A 24,879-nucleotide genomic window follows, 5' to 3' on the forward strand; every position below is an offset into this window, starting at 1 on the left:
ACAGAGTGACGTGTGGATAGAACAGAGGAGAAAAGGAATTGAAAATTCAGGTCTGTCAAACTGTAATACCCAGGTTCTTTCTGTTTGATAACACCATTTTCAAATGTTGAGAATGACTAAAGAAAGACATAGGCATTTGTAATGATTAGGTATTTATATGTTTTCAATAATGAATCTTGGTATAAAAACATATTTGTTCATCTAACTGTATTTTTCATGCAGCCATTTCAGTCAGTATCACCATCTAGGTTTCCTCTAGGGACCACATATCAATGACTCTTAAAATCACTGTTGTGCAAGGTGAGTGGGAAAGGAACAGGATGGTAGAGTTTGGATTGGGGAACAGACTTTGAGCACTGAACAGCAGGCAGCATTGCTGTTGGCAGAGTAACGGAGAAGGCGCTGAGGCTTACCCATGCCATCATGGCAAAAAATAGCACGGAAACAGCTGGTGAGCTGTCAGAATGATCTTAAGGAGAAAATGTGAAATGTCTCTGCTTGGTGCATTAATCGAGAGTTATTTGGACAGAACTGAATTGCCAGGGGAGGAACAAGCAAGGTGGTAACTCACCCTTCCCTGCCCTTTCATCTCTCTGTAATATGGTTCTATGTCTTGGGCCTCCTTCACATACACACTCCCCTAGTTGTCCATTACTCCCGCCCTCTCCGTCTTACTCACACCTAGAGATATATGTGCACACATCCAAAGAGATAACAGAAAAAAATGCATTTGAAATGCTTACAGATATTTCAAGACAAAATCTAAAGAGATATTGGACAGATTAACAATTATGACTTTTTTAAACTTTTATTTTAGGTTCATGTGAAGGTTTGATATATAGGTAAACTCGTGTCACCGGGCTTTGTTGTACAGATATTTTATCACCTGGTATGTAAGCCTAGTACCCAATAGTTATTTTTTTTCTGCTCCGCTCCTTCCTCCTACCCGCCACCCTCAAGTAGACCTCAGTGTCTGTTTTTCCTTTCTTTGTGTTGATGAGTTCTGTAGAAATCTTTGTGATTAGCTGTAGTTGAGTACTAACGTGGCTTTGTTTTTTTTCATGGAGTTGTTTAAATATGTGTCCTGATTAATTTTTTTAACTGTTATACTAAGACTTTGTCACCATCAATGAATTCCGTGAAGGGTTGAAGGCGAGAAGTGCAGGAAAGGAAAACACACAAATGAGAATGTCAGTCTTGACCGCTGGATGAACTTTTTTCTGCCGTAGACGATGAAACAAATTGGGGGCCAACCTCTTGAATCAAATTGCAAAGTAACTTTCTGCTGGGAACAGTTTGAGTAACCCGAAGTAGCTAAGGTCATAAATATTTTTATGGGTGGCTAAGGAAAGAGCATTTGCAGCCACGGAATCGGGTGTTGTTCTTTTGGGTATGACCTTGAATAATAGAGGCTGCTAACTTTTGGCTTCTGTTTCAGATAATAAATCTCCCTCTTCCCCACCCCCACCATCAGCCCCAAGGAAAGATGAATGACTCAGGTGCTTCAGAGACTTCCCAAGAAGTGGTTTCAGTATATGCAGCAAGTGGACATTTAGAGTGGCACAGTTATCCATATAGGAATATTGTTGAGGCTGTTCATCTTGTCCCTGTAGTGTAATTCTTTGGAGTAGAAAGCAAACAGCAATAATATGTCCAATAAATGAAATAAGGAAATGAAGAGAAAATTTACATAAGCCAGGGAGGCCAACTCAATTTTCTAAAGTAGTGAATTGACTTTTTTTCCTTGGATTTTGAAATAAATGGCAATAAATCTAGTTGTGGGGTAGAGTTCTTTGCTTTCAGTGATAGCTTAGGAACATTCTGCAGATTGTTAGGATTGCTTGTATGTGGTTTTAAATGAATGAGGCTGTTTCTATACGGCTATTTTCAGCAATTCTATGATCTAAATGTTTTAGATTCAGGCAAATAAATACATATCTATATTGGGAGATAAGGTTTTTGCTCAAACAAGCAATGAGTAGTTTTCCCATTCCTGATGTCTGCACTATCTTGACCACTACCAAGAAACACTTTTTGCACCATGATGTGGAAACCATGTATTTCTTATCATCTTGATGCTGTTGCTCATTTTGCTTAAGTTTTAAAGATTTGGCCTTTCTCTTTTTATGTTGATTACCGGGAGTGTCTTTGCAAAGTCCTTTATGCAGTACTCAAAGTATCTCCATGCCATTTAGCTCCTATAAAGAAAACAAGTTTTTAGCCTTCTTGGGAAATTAAGTTTCCTACAAAATATATGCTCTTCAAAAGCTCTCTCGGCTTCATTTCAAGCATGGAAAGCTTGCTGGTGACTTTTGTTCTACTTGATATGGCCTATCCATTCTTAAGTGAGGCTGAGTACAAACTGCATTACCCTGATGTAAAGGAAACAAAAATAACTCTAACCACGAATTAACTAACAGCAAAGAGACTGATAGTCTTAAATGGCAAGAATATTTCCATGGTCTGGTTTCTAGAGAACACTACCAGGGGCTTGAAGGTAAGTAGCGTCTACTGGAGGCTAAGGGAAGCTAAACATCACTTAAGTTTTCTTCTGTATTATCAGTTGTTGTTTAGAATAAATTATAATCACTACTTTTTTTTTTTTTTTTTGACGGAGTCTCGCTCTGTCTCCCAGGCTGGCGTGCAGTGGCACAATCTTGGCTCACTGCAACCTCTGCCTCCTGGGTTCAAGCGATTCTCCTGCCTCAGCCTCCTGAGTAACTGGGATTACAGGTGCGCGCCACCTCGCCCGGCTAATTCTTCTGTATTTTTAGTAGAGATTGAGTTTCATCATGTTGGTCAGGCTGGTCTCGAACTCCTGACCTCGTGATCTGCCCACCTCGGCCTCCCAAAGTGCTGGGATTACAGGCGTGTGCCACCGCGCTCGGCCTCTTCTTTACTATAGAGTAAAAGTTGTATGGTCGTTTTCTTGCATTTGGGTCACAGCTTCAGAAGGTTATTACCAATCAGAAAAAGTTTTTGAGTCTTTTATTTCCTAAAACTGAGTGTATTCGTTATTGTCTAATGAGACTGCATAACAAACCACTGAAATTCAGTGGCTTATCATACCAAATATTTATGCCCATGTTTACAGGCCTGCGGGTTGACTGAAATTTGGCTTATCTCCCCTGGGCTCAGCATGTTGGCTCTCCTTTGGACTGCAGGTCAGCTAGGATTGGCTCCAGGCTGGGATTAGGTTCAGATATGCTCCATGCATGTTTTTTTCTGGGGCTCAAACTGAAGGGGACAGTGTCTATCCAGGGCTTAGTCTTTCATGGTACATTTCTGCAGCACACAAAGGCTCCCTCCAAATGCAGCAATTCCTTCCTCAGCGGCACTAGTCCAGACAGAGGCACTTTTGGTGGTTGCTTGAGTTCTCCCAGTTGTTCTCCTTTCATTTTGCAGGTCAATCTGCTTCATTGTAGGAATATTCTAATGGAGAAAAAATTCTATCATTATTCAAAATATCCCTCCTTATACATACTTTCCCACTGCTTGCTTGAAAGTCTATACTCAGAAAGGTTACTATGTGATTTTTCTTTTTTTTTTTTTTTTTTGAGACGGAGTCTCACTCTGTCACCCAGGCTGAAGTGCAGTGGCGCAATCTTGGCTCACTGCAAGCTCCGCCTCCCGGGTTCGCGCCATTCTCCTGCCTCAGCCTCCTGAGTAGCTGGGACTACAGGCCTCCGCCACTACGCCCGGCTAATTTTTTGTATTTTTAGTAGAGGTGGAGTTTCAACGTGTTAGCCAGGATGGTCTTGATCTCCTGACCTCGTGATCACTTTGGGAGCCTCGGACTCCCAAAGTGCTGGGATTACAGGTGTGAGCCACTGCGCCCGGCCATGATTTTTCTTTATGGGACAATACCGCGTGATCACAGCATTCACATTTCTCCCTCCAAGTCCTTGCTTTTCTAGTTTCTGTAATCATTCCTCAGGTGACATAAAAGTATTTTCAGAAGTTTTGCCATTTTCATCACACAATATTGTGGACAAATTAAAGCCTATTGATGACTTTATTAAAGCATCAATTTGTAGGGTATTTACTACAAATTAGGATTCTCTGCATTTTGCCTGACTCCTGCAGAGCACAGAGATCATTCTTGTCTCCAATAGCAACACTCTTCTATTAATCAATCAAGAGCTGACATGAATGTTTTTATAGAGATTCTGTTCCACTTAGAGATACAATTAAACCCCTGGCCATGTAGTATCCCCAGCTCTTCTTCTGAAATCCCATTTTGACCAAGCCATCCAAATTATACACTTATTGTAATTGTTTCTTTTCCATAAATGAATTTACATTCATCTTAATTCACATTCTTTGAGATTTTTTCTCTGTTTCCAAGTCTCTTCACAGCATTTGTATTCTGTCATTCAATACATCCCCTCCAATACATCATATCACATTCATATGTGATATGAATGAACTTGTAACAATATCTCTCTTTTTTTTTAATTCAAGCCACTGATACAAATATTGACCAGGTAGGTTGTAAAGGACATGGTTCTGTGGCCAGCCCTGCAAGATCTCCTTATCTGTTTAATACACCATGTATATAATGTGTAAGCATTCCTCAATTTTCTTCATGGTGGCATCAGAGATATCACTGAAGACCTGTGTGATGCTTTGCTGTGATTTTTATTCCCTGTTCACGCCATTCTCCTGATTTCCTGCATAGTAATAACTATATTCTCAAGAAGATGAGATTAGTTTGATGTGACTGTTCTTTGTGAAGCTGTACTAGCTAATTGCATTTCCTCTTAGTTTCTAAAACCCAGAAGTCCCAAAGTCAAATGCTTTGCAGCCAGGCAAGTAACAAATGTCTAGATCAGGAGCTGGGTATTATTCGTCATTTTGTGAACAGAAATATATATTCTCTGAGTAGAAGACTCTGCCAGCAGAACAGAATTCTTCTGCTAGCTAATTTCACTAGCCATCATATGATTTATCTTCTAAAGCAGCTTACTGCTCTGTTATTCGTGTGAACTCATATCCTTTCCCATTTGGAAAGTCAAGGCCATATTGGTACACCTCTTATCACAAGTTTAGTAGAGACCACGAAGATGCCAGTTTAGTCCCAACTCACTAAATCTCCTCTACAATGTCTCTAAAAATTATCCAATAGTGTTTTTTAAAATATACATCAAATTATGCTATCTCACCACATCACAGTATAGCTGCTACTATTCCTCCTGTCTTCTTGTCTCAGAGGAAAAATTTGCTTATCCCCTTCCACAGTTGAGTCTACCTAGGTCCTTGGCCTCCTGCCCTTTTATCTTTTCTGGGATCTCATGCCATCTGTTACCTCATCTCTATTTTATCTGTTATAATTCCTCTCCTCTGCTTCTTCCTCAGCTGCTTAGAACATATGGAAATATATGTAAGATTTTGGGGTTTTTTCTGGTCATTTTGCTCAATGACTTCCTAATACCAACTGAAGAGAGTTTATATTTCTTAATACAACATTGAAAGCCTAACATGATTTGGCCTCAACCTACCTTTTTTTATCCAGTAAAATTCATTTCTCTCTAATGTATACTATATTCCGGCCAAACTAATCCACTGATTAGACTTCATTTTCCTTTTAATTACTGATTTTTGCTGTGCTAGTCCTGCTGCTTAGAATGTTATTTCCTTAACCTTATTTCTATTTCCTCCATTTGTTGAAATCCTAGATGTCCTTCAGAACTCAGCCTCTGAGTCACCTCTTGCAAGAAGCCTTCCTTGCTTTCCCTAGCAAAACAACAATTTCTACTGAAACCCTGTTGAATTTTGTCTCCATTATTGCCTTTACCACCTTCTATGTTTTAACAGCTATTTTGACTATGTCTTATCTTATCTACCCAATTGTAAACTTAATGAATACCCACACTGTGTCTTGTTTATCTTTATATCTTTAGATTGCAACACAATTCTTTGCACATAGTGTGTGCCAAAAAATCTCTATTGATTGATGGTGTAATTCTGTTATTTATTAATAATGATCAATCTAATTATTTATCCAAATCAACCCAATGCCCTGTATTTTTGGACAATTACCCTTGAGATTTTTATAAACCAAATTCACCCCATGTAAAACAAATGACCTTAATTTTTATCTTATGTGTAATGGCTAATTGGCTAAGTTTCTTTCATAAATATTACATATGTACTATTTTTTATCTCTATAAGTGTTCTAATTTGTTTGTCTAGGTGAAGAAACAGAGGCTAAAAATAGTTAAATAAAAAATTACCTGTTTCAGAGCTTGAAAGTCAGATCTGTCCATGGAAGTCTCCTGAGAGAAGAAGGTTTGGGGATGCATATAATGAGAGCAAAGTACTGGATAAAAAGATGTCTGGGTCTATTTTTGGCTGTTGTTTAAATTTACTTTGTGACTGAAGGAAGTTTATCTGAGGCTTTCCCATTTGCAAAACTGAGATTCATATACAACTGTGCAAAATATGTGTCCCTTTACTTACCTCCCTCTAAGAGATTAATGAGATGATATTCAAGAAGCACTTTGATTTTCTCTGATGAAAGAAATGGATAAGTATGAAATGAAGCATTTACTACTTCTATCGAAGGTTTTTAAGATGGCAGCCTTTAAAAATTATCAAAGTGAAAGCTAAAGGAAGAAACAGCCATGTACATTTTAAATCAAGTCAATAATTATTGTAGTACACCTAATGATTCTCTGATATGTGTTTTGTGCATTAAAATTTACCAAGCACTTTTACATATATTATCTCATTTGATCCACGAAACTATCCTGTGAAGTATGTAGGCTAGGTAGTTTTATTACCATTTTTGAAATAAGAAAACTAATACTCAGGCCAAATGACTTGGTCACTGCTGCTCGACTCATGTGAAACAGTCCAGGGTTAAACTCAGGTTTCCTGGATTCCAAGTCCCAATTAAGGTATCTTGCATTTCTGTCCACTTGTTAACATCATAGCATGCAAATTGGACCATCTCCTCTGTGTTCACTTACATTCTATCCATGTTCAGGATTGAGTTTAAATCCCATTGCTGCTTTTAAGACTTCCCTTATCACTTTAACTGAAAGGGAGACTTTCTTATTCCATATTATTTTTGTCCTTAAATATATTGTTTCCTGGAGGTCTTTCTAGTGAGTTGGATTTCCTGTATTCCATTCTTCTTTAAAATAAGCCTTTGGAATTCAGCCCAATTTCCACACTTCTTGATAGCTGCCACCACCCATTTCATTCCTGGGACTGAGCCTCAGCACAAGGATTATTTAAAAGTTAAAAATAGTTGTATTCATAATCCCAGCATTTTGGGAGGCCGAGGTAGGTAGATTACCTGAGATCAGGAGTTCGAGACCAGCCTGGCCAACATGGTGAAATCCCATCTCTACTAAAAATACAAAAATCAGCCGGGTGTGGTGGCAGACACCTGTAATCCCAGCTACTCGGGAGGCTAAGGCAGGAGAATCACTAGAATTCAGGAGGCAGGGGTTGCAGTGAGCTGAGATGCGCCACTGCACTCCAGCTTGGGCGACAGAATGAGACTCTGTCTCAAAAAAAAAAAAAGTTTTTTCGTGTTGGTATGAATGCCTGGTTTAATACCTTGCACACAGAAGGTGCTCCATATATGCTTGCTAAATAAGTGGCTAGACTAATCAACAATTACGGAGGGGAGGGAAGGTTCAGAAAGTTTGGTGACAATACTGGGAAAAAATGTTGGCACCTGATAATGGTGGACCTGGGATATAAGGCTGAAGAGTTTGAAACTTGCCATTTTGGCAACAACAGATTTCTTGGCACCAAGGAATAGTTTTGCTGGATTCCATTTTGAAATCATCAAATTCCTTGCTTTTCTTTTCCTTGTCTTTTCAGTCCTACTGGGACCTCCTCCCACCAGTGCCACTTTACTGGAGACTTGTGATATGTACGACAGGCAGTAAAACCCAAGTGAATCAAGGAAGCCTGTTAAGAGCACTGATTTCTATGATGTCTCAGTTTGTTAACTAAATTGCAGGTTGTACTGCTTGGCCAGAGACAGGTGACAGGCAACTCTGCCTGAACAAGTAGCATCTCCAAAATGACATGTGCACTTTAGTTTCATTAGAGGCAGTGGTATCATGACTGCCTGGGCCATTGCAATAAATATGGTGATTATATGTATTCCTTGGGATTTGGGGTTAACAGCATAGTTGGGCTGCAGTAAAGAGTCTTACTCTGACATAAATGACAGCAAAGTAGATCTCTGGGCCCCTCAGCAAGGAGGCAGAAGTTCATGATACAAAGAAAGTTCCATGGGCCTACTGAAATATTACCAATCAAAATTATAATTTCATTTATTGACAAGTCATATTTAACATTCTACTAATGTTTTTTCTCACATGCCAATGTCCAAAAAGCTAAACCATCAGCTGCATGAGGCTAAGTCTTTCAGCAATCAGCAGAAGCGGTGGTAGTTGCAAGCTGGTTATTCTGAGGCAGCTACTGTGCTTCACATAGCCATAAAGTGAACATTTCGACATTCCCCAAAATGTACCAACCTCCAAGTCACAAATCCTCTGTAGATGCCTGTGGATTGACTTTTTAGATCCTCTTTAAAGCCAATCTGTGGTGGCAGGATTGTCTGAAGAGGGTAGACTTGGGCTTCTGGTATGTTACAGAAGGCAAGGTTTCTCCATCTACACTGTGCTATAAGACAACTGCTCTTCTCTGAAAAGAAACTACTGGAATCGCACTTCTTGTAACTTCTCTCTATTTCCTTATTTAGTTGGTGGGATTGGATGAAGGATCTTCACAAATCTAGTGAGACTCCTTTCTTCTCTTCTTCCTATCCAAAGGGCTTTTCTCCCTGGGCTGAGTGTATCCAGGCCTATTATTTCATCTTTGTAGGAGGCAACGGGAAAGAGAAAAGAACTAGAAATTGGTGTAGGAAGACTGATCTGTGGCCAGGTCTAAGTGTTGCCCCAATCCATTCTCCCATCCAGCTCCACAAGCAGTAAAGTTTGCTAGTCCTTTCGTCTATGTCTATTTCTCAATTGGCTTGGATTGCACAATGAAGAGGGCTATGATTTATTGGCCCACTTAAACCTCAACATGGTAGAGTGGCAATTTTGTTTTTCTGGCTCTTATATTGCAATGAATATTTTTTATTTGACAGTCTGTTATAAACTAAAATAATTTTTGTTCGCTATCAGTTTCTACTCAAAATTAAATGGTAGCTCTAGAATAGTGGCCTGCATTAAATTTTTCTTTATGGTTATAGCCATGCAGCTAGATATATGAACTCAGAGGACTAAAAATGTGTTTCCATATAATTTAAATGTACCTTTGTATACGGAATGGTCTGCTGTCATGCAACTTTCAAATAATGCATTTTATTATCATTATCTTTTCCGGCATTGATTAATCCTACTGTTTATTGGCTAAGTGTACATTTCCTATTGGTATGTTTCTGAGTCAAGGTGAAAGCAGTTAATACTTAAGAGTTGAGAAGTAAGTTTATTTAAATCTGGTCTTTCTTATGAGTCTGCCTAACAGTGATAGATTTTGTTGTTGAGCCACAGTTTATGAAAAGTGCATTAAAACCTTGAGCTGACCCATCTCTCTGAAGCAGCAGTTGGGTCATTACATTTTGGCAGGCACTTCAGATGTGCGTATGATTTTATGATCAGGTCTGCTTAATTCATCCCAACTCTTCAAAGAGGAAGGGAACTAAAATTCCTTGGGCATCTTCTAGTATGTGCTAGATGCCTGCGTATGTTGTTTTATCCTCATGACAATCTCTCATGGTAGATAGTATTTTTTCAGCATTGAAGGTGAGAAAACTGAGGTTCAGAGAGTTTAAATAATATTGTCAAAAACATATAGGAAGTGATGAAGTTAAGCTTTAAGGCCAGGCCTGTCCACTCAAAAGCCTGTGATTGTTATAATATATTAGGGGTTAAAAAAAACAAAAAAGTTTGCAAGAGACAGACAAGTGATTTAAATGGAATGAAGTATAAGAAAACCTGTGCTTTCCTTAATTTTTCTTGAATCCCGTGGCCTTCTCAGTCTATTCTTCATTGAGGTTCAGAGAGGTTGCTACTTATATGGTAGCAAAAGTATTTCCCTTCCCTACTTACCCTACTATACAAAAAAAAAAAGAAAGAAAGAAAGAAAAAAAACAGAGAAAACTTGATGATAAATGTCAATCAACACTCAGCCTTTGCATCTGATGAGCAACAGAAATTAGCAGGGACTGCGGTGAATTGGAAAACCTGTGCCTTTCTCTCCCAATCAGCTCTGGCTGATTGTCCTACAGAAAATGTTGGCTCTGTGTTACTAAATCTTACCATTTTTTAGAAGAACAGTCTAGCTGTTCACGAGAGATCTGATCTCTAAATGCTGAAAACTAATTCACATAGAAAAATACTATGTAGTACCCACCCCTCAAAAATAAAACTTATGTGAGGACTCGATCCAGCATGAAGTCTCTGAATTTGTAAGTTCTGTATTACACAAGGCAGCTAATAAGTATCTACTGGGAAAAATAATTAACAAACAAAAATCAAATCAAAATAATTTTCATTACTCTTCCAATAATTGTGCCTTCCAGATTTAGTACTGTTTGTGTATTGTGCCTCTCTGTGGTAGAGGCATGACTTCTGGTCCTCCATCTGTCCTTCACAGAGTGGAGATGAGGCCAGTATGCAATGACTACTCGAGTTTTAGAAGTTCTGAGCACTTGTTTTTGTGCATTCTCTGGATAGATCTGGTAGTTGGGTGAGCAGAGGTGGCATGGCTCATCAGCAGTCACCCTTTGGCAATTGAACCAGAAAAGCATCATGCCGTCTATTAAAGAATGTGTCTATGCTTGTAGCTAGTTTTCTAAGATGTTTGCCTCTAGGTATTTGCCTGCAGAAAGTTTTCTGAAGTCAATACAAAGCAGAGTGGCAAGCGATGCATCCATGTTTGAGGATTTGGGAAGCATTTTTCTGTATTCTTTCAAATAAGGCCTGGTCGATAAGTTTAGCCACACTCAATCTAATTCCTTGTCTGTATCCTTATTATCTCCCCTCCTCTTCTTTAAGTTTTCACTTTCTTCTGACCTTAATCACTCCCTCAATGAACCCATAAGTATCACTGAACATGGGTGTCACCAGTTAGCAACAGTTAGATAACCGCTAACTTCTGAAACATGGAAGCTCTAGCATTGCTTGGATCATGTCTTCCCTGACTGCCTCTGAGCCTCTGGCCAGGATCCGGGGTAAGTGCCTCACAAATCGCTGTTCATCTAAACAGCTAAAGCTCTTCTCCTGATGGAAGAGGGATACCTACAGCAGAAAGCAAGGGAGTCCACCAGGCACATTTGGAAAATAAAAGATTTTATTTATATTTATTTTGACTCTATAGTTTCTAAATTCCATAAATGAAATTTTGCCATTATCAAGGAAATATTTGCTAGGGGGTATAAGGAAGGCCCTTTGGGTAAGAGAGAAAATATTCTCTAAGCTGTAGCATGTTTATGAACCTTAAAAATTACTTGTCTGTGTTTGTATATGTTCAGCTCTGAGAGTCTTCCTTAACATTCAAATGTCTCTGTCTTGACAAAAATTAGTGAGGTTTTAGAAAGTAGAAAAGCTGGTTGATAGTGTAAGGAATTTTTAGGCCAATTTTCTATTTTTTCCTTCTATAGACTGAATTTTATTTTTATACCAATAGTTTCAATCTTCTAAACTTCTCCCATTCCTCTTTACCTTCTCAACTGCATCCACCTAAATACATCTTATTGTTTCAGTCAGCCTTGGCTGCTATAACAGAATGGCATAGACTGGGTGACTTAAACAACAAATATTTATTGCTCCCCGTTCTGGAGACTAGGAAGTCCAAGGTCAAAGTGCCAGTCAATTTGGTTTCTGCTGAGGGTCCATTTCCTGACTGACAGATGGCCACCTTCTTGCTGTATCTTTACATGCAGGAGAGAGAAATCATGCCTAATGTCTTTTCTATCTCCAGGCAAGTAGTGCAGGAATTGAACTTGGTTGGAGGACACCCAGCTGGTGTCTACTGCAGATTGCTTGCTTGCTTGCTTGCTTGCTTGCTTGATGTGTGGGGGAAAAAACCTCCACACATCTAGTGTCAGAAGCGTGTTGTGAGAGTATAGGAGAAACTGAGTTTGTTTTTTCTACACAGGAGAATTTCCTATGTAGAAAATTCTGAAGGCCAAGTAATGAATCCTCTTTCTCTGGTTACTTGGGCAATTTATCAATGACTGACTGTGGATATTTATTTGGAAATATTATATGGGAAAGTTCCTTCATTTTTTATATCTCAATTTAGGAAACCATGTACTTCTTTCTCATTTCTCTTTTGTCCCCATCGGTGATCTATATTTTTTAAATTGTTATTAGAAACATCTCTTATTTAATCTCCATCATCACCCAACAAGCTCAGCAATGTGACTTTGTCTTACAGATGAGGAAACTGGGTGCAGAGTATTTGTGGCTTTCCCCAAAACCTGCAGTAAGTGAACAACTAGAATTATATCCAAGCCTTCTGATTCAAATGCAGTTGCCCTATCCACCACACCAAAGTATCGTTTACACTCTTGACGGCTAAAGAATGCCAGATGTATTTATCTAACTTCTGATGTGCCTCCCAAAATGCCCTATACAGAGGATAGGATCAATACACACTTGATTTCAAAATTTCTATGACTTGATTCTACTTACACATCTTATTGATTTGGAGAAATAAAGGTACTTCTTGGGGGAAAACATGACTACGTGTAAAAATTCTGAATTTGGCAAGTCTAGTGCAAACTGAAATGGATGGTGGTTGAAGTACAGCCAACTCATGGTGGTCCAAAAGACTGTGGTGAGGGGATGGCCTCCCAAAAGGCAGGGATTGAGCCCTACACTGACCAGAAATCACTGCATTACAGAATAATGGAGAAGGCAAGACAATGAAACTGAGTTTCTCTGAAAGCTTGGCATCTTGGATATTTCAAAGATTAAAGTTGTGTTTAATGGGAACCAAATGGTTCAATTAACTGGTAATAGGATGGATCAGTGTCCACCTCTAGGACTTCAATTTGAGTCTAATCCAAACACAGAAGCAGAGTAGGTTGAAGCCCTTGGTAATGAACACTAAGCCTTTCACCTCCCGGTCCACAGAGAAAGTTTCCCTCAGGCCACAGAGGCCTGCTGGCAATTTTCCTGAAGACTGTTCAGTAGACTATGTGAAACAAGTGAACAGCTATGGTCACCTGAGAGGTAGTGGTACTCTACATTTTCAAAAGTTTTCTCCCAAAGCAAAACCATAGCAAAAATTGAAAAGCAGTAAATGATCCATGGATGGAGATATTGCGCTATGCGCTTGTCTTGCTAGCAGAAGAATACAAAGGTGCTTTCACCATTGTGTCAGATGCTTGGCTGAACATTTATTAAACTTTTGATATGGAGGAAGACATAGAACATAAAGATGCATTTTCTTCCCTCACAATGCTCATGGTATGACAGGAAAAAAAAAAAGGAATTGTTCCATTAAAAAAACATTGAAATGAGTCAACACAAACTGATGTTATTATTGAATAGATAGTGGAGAGATTGTGGTATAATTAAAGAATAAATCTGGTTATCAAAGATGTCTCTGGAAGGCACGTGTGTAAAGTTGTTTTCAGCTCTGTACACCAATGCACACTGGCCAGGAAAGCTGGGCCTTCTGCAGAGAAAACTCTCTTCTTCAGATAGGAAAGGGTACCTCATTGAGCTTTGGGCTAGGCCAGAACTAGAAGATCTTTCCTGTGTTTGGGTCATTCCTAGATCAGTGATCCCTAATGACCAGTTCCATTCCCTGAAGCTAATGTTGACTCTAGATCTTTCTGATATTTGATTCATGCTAGAATCCATAGTTTGTTTTGAGTCCGGTCTATAATAGATTCATATTCCTGAGAGGCTTCGTATTGAAAGTGAAGACTCAGGATTCCACTGACTGTTCTGCCACTGTTTAAGGGCGATATTACAGTTGGATTATAGATGACCTTCAGTGGACACAGAGGGGCTTAGATTCTACTGAGCCACCATTACTTTGCCTAAAAGAAAATAAGAGGGTCAAAGGGACTAACTTTTGTGTAAGTAAGTTTTAAGGTTTTATTCAAACACAAACACACACAATCACATACACATTTACATGGCAACATATCTACAAATAACTATTTCTCTGGCATTATGTTCCTCAGCCTCTTGAATGAAATCATTTACCTTCGTCATGTTAATGAACAAAATTGTGGCTCACCCATAAAGGAGAGAGAGAAGAATGTTTGTGCCCTTTAAATGTCAAAAAAATAAATGCTTCTTCATATTGTGTATGAGTTCACTATAAACTCCATGGATAATTTGTGTATCTGAAGCTCTGACCGGCTTCCAGAGGGCTTACAGTGCCTGCCATATCTTAGGGGAACAATGACCTCATGCTGTTCCAGGGACATTTCTATTTCTCCATCTGGCTGAAACTTACTTACTCACTTTATAATTAATTTGGTAGGGATACTGAATTCAAGTAAATTAAAATTAGGAGATGTGTTCTCTAATTATTCTATCGAAAGAGCACATAGCTTTGAAATAATTCTCAATGCTGGTATGGTGGATTCTTTTCAAAAGGTATGAGTCAGCTCCCTGTGACATGTTTTCCAGTGTCTGCTTGGGGTCACCTTTACTAATTTCATCAGGACTGAGGGAAAGCACTTTCCTTTTCATATTTCTGCTTGGGTGTCCAGATCATTCTCCCCTACAGAGGCTTTGATGCTGTCATGGAGGTCATAGGGCCGGCCTTTTTTCGAAGTACTGGAGCTTTTTAAATTTCACTTTTTAAAAAATGTTTGTTGCTTTTATTATGGTGGTTGGGGGTAAGTAAGAACCCACCTTTTGAATTAGAATTACTGATCTTATCCATGAGAGAATGTTGTAGTGGTGATAGTTGACAAAGAAGAGAACCATAAAATATCACCTGAATGAAAGACCTAACTGCAACACTATCTCCAGGACACACACACACCAGAGTCCCCACGTGCAGACAGGCACTGCTGATATATTAAAGTCTGTTGGCCATTTTGTTTACGATAACTAGGAAAGGAAAAATGAGCCCTTATTTCAGTGTGTTCATCCCAAGATGATGACACAGTAGATTCCCCTTGCAGGTAAACCGAGAGAGCTCAGTTAATCACCATTTATCACTCAAGTGACTCGAGTGTTTTGCAGATGCATTGGAGCCCTGGAGACTGAGATATTCATTGGGCTGCAATGCTATTCCCTTTTCTCATTCCATCTAATATAATAAACTCAAATCCTAACATCAGAGTGATGTGTGCTATCTTTTAGAGTCCCAAGCCTTTAAAATGTATTTGATTCACTCCCATAGAACTAGATACATTTTCCGAACGAAATGTGATATCATTACAATTTTAATGACTTACAACTTTGCTCCATCTCCTCCATTACCAGACTATTCCTAGCTACTGCCATCTTTTGCCAGAAGCCTCTAATTTATTTCTCTGCATCTGCAGCTGACCTCCTTCAAACAGTGTTATTTTGAGTCGATTTTAGTATATAAACCACTCTCAGTGGGACCTGAGATAGATTAGTTTATGCCTAATTGAGTGAGCTTTTATATATCCTCTTATTTTATATAAATTACTAGAAAATATCTAAGATACGTTGTTCTATTTGCCAAATAATAATTGTGCATCAGGTTCATTGTACACTGGTTACCAATATGCCTGAGCCTAGTGAGAGAGAACACCCCCACACACAAGTCACATAAAGTGGGTTTATTACTTAACGTATAGGCAGCAAAGGACAGCAGAAGCTGGGGATTCATTTTGAGCTCATTCTCCAAGGCTCAGGAAAGCTGTCTATGGCAAATGGAATCCACCTGTGCATGTACTGCACCTAAGGGACCTTGGAAAGTACGCCACTCCGGGTTTTATACCCCAGGGGCAATAGGACTCAATAAGCTGAAGTGTTGAAGGACATCCTGTTCTGGTAGGAACTGGAACAGAGACTTGGCTATTCCAGCCAGTTCCTCCTTATCTGAGAATGTTACATTTCTGGCATATTCTAGAGTTATTTTTGAGAACTACAAGTGAGAAAAGAACACAAACCAGGTTGGTCCGAGGCCACCTAGAGAATGTTCCTGCAATAGGTGAATGAGCAGGTATGATACAGGCTCCTCATTTGATCCTCCCACTCCTATTTGAGTTATTCTGACCACTTGTACATCAACTATTGATTAAAATCTGAAAAAAGAAAATCATAGGTGACCTTAAATTGTGTAAAGTTCCACAACAGGGGTCAGCAACTTTTTCTGTAAAGGGCCAGAAAGTAAATATTTTAGGCTTGTAGGCCACATGATCTCTGTTGCAACTACTCATGTCTACTGTTGTAGTATGGAAGCAGCCAAAGATAATACATCAATGAATGAGTCCAGCCATGTCCCAATAAAACTTTATTTATAAAAACAGGAACAATTATATTTATTTGGCACACAGTTTGCTGATCTCTGCTCCAGGCCAATCTATCTCCTCCAACTTTTGCATATTCATACCTCAAACATATAAAAAACTCCCACAATCTAAACCGTATTATCTGATAACCCTAAGTACTGAATCTCTCCATTCTGAAATGTGTATATTAATTTTTTTTCAGGTAGAGAATGGTGTAGAATTTAGACTGGGAATTTATCTGAGGGATTGACTGAAAATGCCTTACTTGTGAAAAAAAGAGTTCTTGGTTGGTGTTTATTATTCACGTAGGTCCATTTACCTTGAAGCCATAATGCTAATATAGCCTGTCATTTGGAAGTTAGATAAATAGTAAAGCACTTTAAAGAATCACTAAAAGTTTCCTCATAACCACAGAATAGGTCTTGAAGGGTTACTCACTCTTTGCTGATCTCTCATTTATAGAGGAGCAGCTGCTCATTTTTGGCCTAGAATATCTACTTCTAAGAGAAGAAATATCTCCTTTGCATCCTGTTCAGAGCTAATCATGCATATTCTTGGAAACTGACTAAAATGACCTAGTCTGTAGTAAAGTAAAGTAACTAATTTAGAGTTGGGACTATCAACTTATGTTATTTTGCCGAGGAGATGAATGAAAAGACTTCCTTAGGGACTAGCAGCAATCAGTCAGTAGGGAAGAGGGTTACCACGACCAGATGGAGAAAATGGCATAGGACATGTGTATTAGACCTGCCACTTTCTGGCTCTGTGAGCATGAATTTCAAAGTTTATACCTGCAAAGTGGGCATTTGACTGACACTTAGAGTAGAGGAGAGTCAGAGAGATTATCGATACATACTTATTGCTCACCTTGTGTTCTGTTTGCTAGAACACAATTTTAGATTAAATATTTAAAAATTCACACATGCGTGCACATGGCTGTGCACTCACATGCATGTGTGCCTGTTGTGTGGGTGCATATGTACCATACAGAAAAGTATTGTCTGGAGAATACATTATGCATATAAATGTGTGTAGAACTTTTTTTTTTTTCATGCAATACATGCTCTATGGATATTTGTTGAGTGACTGAAGTTTTGCACTCCTGGTGCAGAGTTTCTCAATAGTGGCACTATTGATATTAGAGCCAGATATTTCTTTGTCGTGTATCATTGTATATTTAGCAGCATGTGTGGCCTTGACCCACTAGATTCTAGAAGCACCCCACTTCAGTTGTGACAGCCAAAAATGTCTCCAGACATTGCCAAATGTCCCTGGAGATAAGCATCCCTGTTGAAATCACTGCCTTAGTGAACCAAGACATTAATGTAAGAAAGTGGTTCCTAAACTTTAGCATCTGAATCACCTTAAGTTCTTGTGAAAATACATGCTACTGGGCCTCACACTAGAGTTTCTGATTCAGAGGGTCTTGCACTAGCACTAGACCCAACAATTTACATATCTAATGAGTCCGCTGGTGATACTGCTGCTGGGGGTCTTAGAACCTCACTTTGTAAGCACATACGTAAGGTGTAAGATGTTCTGGAAAAATTCCGGATGAGTTAAAATGTGTTTCCTCATTTCAAGGACTGTAATGTTGTTAGTGTGAGCACAGGGCTTAAGGGTTCTTTATGAAGACCACTGGGTGGTTCCTCACAGCTGTGGTTGAGATTTAGCGGGGAAACCGGACGTTTATGGGAGACGTTCAGTCTGTACTGGATTTTAGTCAGCACTGCCCTGCCAGCTGTCACCTGAGTCCTGCCAGGAGACTGCTCCAGATCTTGGCACGGGGCTGGGGCACCTATGGAAATGAACTTGAATTTTGCCTTGCAGTCAGACTTAACTACCAAATAAACCAGCATGACACTGGGGTCTGTGAATGAGAAGTGGATGTTCCGAGTAGATTTGAAGGACGTGATGACTCAGCATGCCAGTTGTGACTGGTGACTTAGAGCTGTGGTAGCTTTGACTTGCATCTTATTTACTTGCATCGGCTGTCTTGTCCTTCCTTGCTTCTCCCCTTTTCAGGTCATGGTTCCTGATGTCCTAAGCTGTCATCCCTACTCTCTCTCTCTCTCTCTTTTTTTTTTTGCTTGGAGTCAGAGATGGAGCTGTCTCGAGCTATTTATCAGTCTTATCTCTCTTGGCCCTGTGTTAGCATTTCAGACTGTGGATCTAATCCGCTTTAATTGATTGACCTCGTGCAACCAGACATCAGTAAAACACCAGGTGAAGCACAACTGCAGCCAGGGGAGAGGTGGATGTAACTTTCCTGGTTGGGTGCAAAGTTCGCTGAGGCCTGTAAAGATTTAGAAAAGGAGAAATAGTTTTCAAGCCATTTAATATGAATTTTCTAGGGACAATGTGTACAGATCCCAGAGTCGATGACCTTTACTGGGAGATAGTCGTTGTAAATAGAGCAGTATCCTATAGGGAGTGTGCAAATGCCTCTGACTCACCTGTCATCTATATTAGTACTGTTTCTCATCTAGCATCACTATTATCACCATCTCCAAACCCATCATTAACATATTTTAACATCGCTGTTTGTAGATACCTTCAGAATTTGCCAAGAGTTTATTTCTCTTAATAAGTACTATTTAACACAAGTATTATTGTTGCTCTTGTCTTCATATCATTTTTCTAGACAAAGCTTGAGCCATGGATAGTTGAGGGACCTGCTCAAGATCACATGGAAAAAATAATGTGGAGCCTCAATCAGTCCCAATTCTTTTGATTCTAAAGCTCAAATTCTTCTAGAACACAAAGTAGACAATTTCCTCTCCCCTGCTTTTCCTGCCACAGCCACACTTCAGCTTCTCAAGGGGAGGGGACTGGGTCATTGTCATGAGGTGATCATGGAGTTCAAAAGATCTTCAAGCTCTGTAGCTGTGGTCTTGTCAGTTTGGGTGATTTCTGAAAGGCGTCCTCTCTGATTTAGATTTTTCAATGGAGAGACCTGGTCTCCTACCTCTCTTGAAATACCTTAATAAAGAAGTGCTTACTCTGTGCTTATAAACCAACAATTGTCCAGAGTGTAGAACAAGAAGACCATAATATTGAAAGAGTAGAGACTAATGATCTTCACTGAAAGACAGTTAATAGCCACAAAAAGAGCTCAAATTATGTTCTACTGAGTTCAATGTTTTATTCTAAAGAACTTCAATAAAAGCCTCTGTTAGTCAAAGTCAAAATTGATGAATCAAGTAAGCTGTACCTCATCTTTTTGTATTTTACAGATGCATTTATAAAGCATAGTGAGTTGTTTTGCCTAAGATTTATTGCACAAAATATGAATATAGTAGCAATTATTTATTTTATCCTATAATACTGAAATCATATTTGGTCTCTTATGGTACAAAAAAAGATTCTTATACTTTTTTAAAATCACAACCACACATTCTAATTCATTATTTATTCATTTCCATATCCACTAATTTAACAAATATTTACTGAGCCCATGTTAGGATACTTACATTTAAAATACTCATAATTAGGCTAAGTGGACAGGTAAGTTAGGCATACATAAAATATGTAATATGTAACACATATATTTCTATTATAGAAATAACTAACTCAATTGTAACATGTAAAAGCTGTGACTGTGGGAAATGCATGGGTTTTAGAGTCAGGCCTGGATTCTATTTTTCAATAAATCTCTTATTGTGTGAATTCTCTTGTAATTAATTGTAAGAATTTGAATATAATTCTATTATAAAAATATTTACTGAGCACCTGTTCTGTCCATTTAGGTAGCCTGGTTTATGTTGCAGTGACAAAAGCCTCAAACACTTGGTGCTATAAAGCAACCAAGCTTTGTTTCTCAGCCATGGGCATGTCCATAGCAAGTTGGCTTATTGCCATCCTCACTCAATGACCCAGAATGACAAAGAAGCCGCTACCAGGAGTTTGCTGGGTGCAGTGGTTGACAACAAATGAGAGAACTCTCGTGGGTCTCACACCAGCAACTAAATGCACGGCTCAGGAATGATACTCAATTTATCAGTTAACACTGTTCTCTTGGCCCAACCCATCACAACGAGACCCAAAAGGCCTCTCTTACTACAACGCTATAATGGAGGAGAACTAGGAAAATGTGGTCAACAGTGCCACTCATTACTTTCTTTACTAGGAACCAGACTTTGAAATGGGTATGGAAGACCTTGCTGTGCCTGGCCCACAGGAGGTATTATTTACATATTGTCTTCCTTGTGTTCTTGCCTAGCACTGAACTAACAAATTCTGTGGGAAGCCTAGCAGTTAAGACACTGAGACCTGCTTCCATTGCCCATATCCCTGGCATACATTTGAGAATCCCAGTTCTGTTTCTGTCAGCTCCAATTTTCTAAAATAGTGGATGGTGCATTCCGTCTTCCCCAGGGGCAGTCTGGAATGAATGAAGAGATAGCCTTCAGGGACATCTTTATTCCTGAGAATTCTTCTTGCCCCTGAGCACTTCTGCTCCTGGAGTCTGACCCTGGTGTCGGTAGCATCTCTTGGGTCAGCAACAATAACTGCAATGTGACTGATTGAGGATAGGGAAGCTGAAGCTGGACTAATTTGGGGAGCCAGGTGGGCTCATAAACAGTCATTATTGATGAAGAGTGACTTACTGGCTATTTAAAGACAGCTGGTTTTCCTTGCTGTTCAGTTTTTTTTCCTGAATGCACTTGAGGATTCTTTGGTAAAGTCTTCTGATTTACCACTTGTTTTTGTTTTTAATATCAAGGAAGAATATAGATTGAAACAATTGTCTTGGTAGCAACTTTAGTGGTGATGGCTGTGGAGTTATTAAAATTTATAGTCATGCTGTTTTTGCAGCTATACTTTGCATTTCTTAGAGAGGCTTATAATATCTGGTTACAAAGAATGTAGAGAGATAGCAACTACCAAATTGTGATAGGAAATCAACCCTGCATAAATTGTTTTAATATATATTCTGTTTGCTAAAATTTACATTCATTTTCACAATATGTCTTGATGACAGTGCCCACCAAGCCAACTAGGCCTTAGCTCATGACACTACTTTCAATTACACTAATGAGGAAGAAGAAGGGAGAAAGAAGACTGACATTTTGTGGATCCAAAATTATCCACAGTGAATGCCAGGTGCTTCACATGTCTGTGCTCTCCTATAACCCTCACAGCAAGCTTCAGAGGTAACAACTGGCCCCTCTTTCCCTCCACACATCTCTTTATGAAAGAGAAATCAGAAGTAAAATAATCAGACCAGGGTCATACAGCTTTAAGAGCCATCGCTGTTATTTGAACCATGCTAGGCTAAAACCCACATTTATTCTATTGACACAATTTCTCCAAAAATCGGAGTGTTATATCTGATCAAATGATTGCGCGGTTCCTTCTCCTGATCTGTTTTATCTCATATATTTATGTAATGTTTTATTACTTATAAAGTACCATCACGTTCATCATATTATATCATCCTTACAACAGCCCTATGAAGTATGTAATGCTGATATCCTGTCTCTATAGTGTGTTATCAAGAAGCGGCTTCAGGAAAATCAAGTAATTTGCCCAAGGTCAGTCAGGTCTGACACCAAAGCCAATGCTTTTGTTCCCTAACATCTTCTCTTTTCTAGACACATGAGTCAGCAGAGTTGATTTGCATGGCAGCTGAGCATGATAGATTCAAGCCTGGGCAACTCTATGGGTATTCGCCACAAGGCTTCTGTGACTTCTAATGAACTGAAACAAAGCAGTTAGCCACAGATTATAATGCCACTGTGGTCCCATGACAAATGACAAGGAGGCTGCAGTAATGAAATTTTATTACTGCAAATAGAGAGACCACATCTGAGGTCTAGCACAGCCACATTTACCATTGTGGGAAACAAAATGAAACACCTGGGGAAGGGTCTCCACTGACTTTGGCAGTGAGCTAACAGGATTAAGATCTCCCGGAAACAGTGATTACAATGGCAAATGTGTGGCACCTAAGATAAGGACCAAATATTTATTCTGGCAGAGATTAAATCTTTTCTTTTCCTGAATCTAATATGGATCTTGCAGAAAATCTGCCCAAGAATATATCTTGCTGATCAGCCAACTCACTGAGCCAGAACCGTACTTGGCCACTGCTGTCGCTGAAAAGCTATAGAATGCTGGTTTAAAAGTCTCCGTGCTTCCCCTAAAACTGTTTTCCATCCATGATTAATTAGTGACTTAGGGGTGAATTGAATCACCAGCAGTCCTTTCCATGCATCCAGGATTTATGTACTGGTTTCTCATTGAAGAACAGTGGTGCAATAAACAGCCCACATCTGTGGGGTGGGCTGAGGAGTAATCGTGTCTGCAGTCATGGTTTCTTAACTCCTCTAGTACTTCCATTCTGCTAAGCAGGTTATGGCTCACATTATTACAGCCTTGCTTATTTAGGCATGAGGGTAGTGGGCAGTGACACACACACACCCTTAGAAATGAATACCAGTTCTCCAAGAGAAAGCAGAAAAGTCATATTACCGTTTCTGAATTCCTTGAGAAACAAGAAGAGTAACATGGATAATAATATTAGTTATGGGCATGAAAAGTACAAAAAGAACCCACAGTCAGGTTCATTTATATATGCGTCATATTTTAAAGCTAGGTGCTTTTCCTGGTGCAGAGATGTAGATAGTGGTTTCAACAAACAGATTTAAGAAATCATGAGTGTGTTTAGTCACAATTTTGGGAGGTACCTGGAGCTCTTTTCCCAGAGAACAGGACATGGGGATTGCAGACATCATTTTATATTGCATATTATGTAACCAGGGCACAAAGGAAATACTGAGGTCCACCCTGTATCTCTACATCCTTGAATGCTCACAGCCTCCTTTGGTTGATCATTCTAATAGATTCCTCGCTTTTAAAGATCAAGACTTCTGCGTGACTTGTCCATTCTTTTATTGGATACAAGATGAACCGACATACCAAGTGTTAAATGGAAACTTGAGGAAAGCCTGCATTTTGGGAAAATAAGTGAAGTGTACCAAACTATATATAGAAACCAGGGTCCCTCCATCCATAACTCTTAATTTGTTGACTTTAAGTGTAGTAGGTGCTTAATAAATTTTGTATTTGTGTATTTAATGAATACATGAATGAATACAACAAATGACTAAATCTGAGATTTAGAAAAATGCTTTTTTATGTCTTGATTTATAGGGATTCTGGACTTTCCTCACATTCTTCTTTTTCTCTTCCTCCTTCTCCTCCTTCTCTTCCTTTTACTTCTTCTTGAATAAAAAAATAGAAAATAACAAAGGATCATGAACTAATACTGTGACTCAGTCTTGTAGAATGTCAGAATTACTACTGATATGGTTTGGCTGTGTCCCCACGCAAATCTCATCTTGAATTGTAGTTCCCATAATCCCAACGTGTTGTGGGATGGAGCCAGTGGGAGGTAACTGACTCATGGGGGCAGTTACTTCCATGTTGTTCTCATGATAGTGAGTGAGTTCTCATGATATCTGATGGTTTTATGAGGGGGTTTTCCTCTTTTGCTCGGCACTTCTCCTTCCTGCTGCCACGTGAAGAAGGATGTGTTTGCTTTCCAGGCCTCCACAGCCATGCTGAACTGTGAGTCAATTAAACCTCTTTTGTTCATAAATTACCCAGTCTTAGGTGTGTCTTTATTCGCAGCATGGAAAGGACTAATACAACTGCTAAATTTTATTATCCTTGAATGCCCAACATATTGCCAGTAATTTGGAAAACTACAGAAATTGAGCAAGATGTCTCCCTTCTCTCCTTACACATGCCTCCAACACCCTGCAATGCTATGATGTCTTTCCAAGAGCTTAAGAGAGGCTGATTATATTTGAATAGTAAGGTTACATTTATTCCATGTCTCATTGTGAATACTAGTTCCAACTTTTAGTCATAACCAATTATTAGAGAAGAGTCAGAGTTTTAATAGCATTATTATGTATGCTTTGTGTTTTAGTGCACTTCCCAGGAGGTTGGTGATATCACCACCAGCATCACCATTTGCATCATTAATATCTGTATTAGTCCATCCTCACATTGCTATAAAGAAATACCTGAGAATGAGTAATTTATAAAGAAAAGAGTTTTTAATTGACTCACAGTTCTGCAGGATGTATAGGAAGCATAGCAGCATCTGCTTCTGGGGAGCCCTCAGGAAGCTTCCAATCATGGCAAATAGGGGAGGAAGAGTCTCACATGACAGGAGCAGGAACAAGAGAGACACAGGGAAGATGCCACACACTTTAAACAACCAGATCTCATAAGAACTCACTCACTATCACGAGAACAAGACCAAGGGAATGGTACTAAAACATTCATGAGAAATTGTCCCCATGATCCAATCACCTCCCACCAGGCCCCATCTCCAACATTGGAGATTACAACTGAACATTAGATTTGGGTGGGGACACATCCACACCATATCACCGTCTTCACTGCCATAGTGT

At 39.2% G+C, this 24,879-nt stretch overlaps 1 protein-coding gene across 21 annotated transcripts in view; it reads left to right on the top strand.

Moving 5' to 3' along the window:
• NRXN3 (neurexin 3) overlaps positions 1-24,879 on the top strand; it is a 1,699,552-nt gene that overhangs the window by 1,477,212 nt on the left and 197,461 nt on the right. The gene's annotated exons all lie outside the window — the stretch shown is intronic.

Source organism: Pongo pygmaeus, chromosome 15 (genome assembly GCF_028885625.2).
Source record: "Pongo pygmaeus isolate AG05252 chromosome 15, NHGRI_mPonPyg2-v2.0_pri, whole genome shotgun sequence".
Lineage (NCBI taxonomy): Eukaryota > Metazoa > Chordata > Mammalia > Primates > Hominidae > Pongo > Pongo pygmaeus.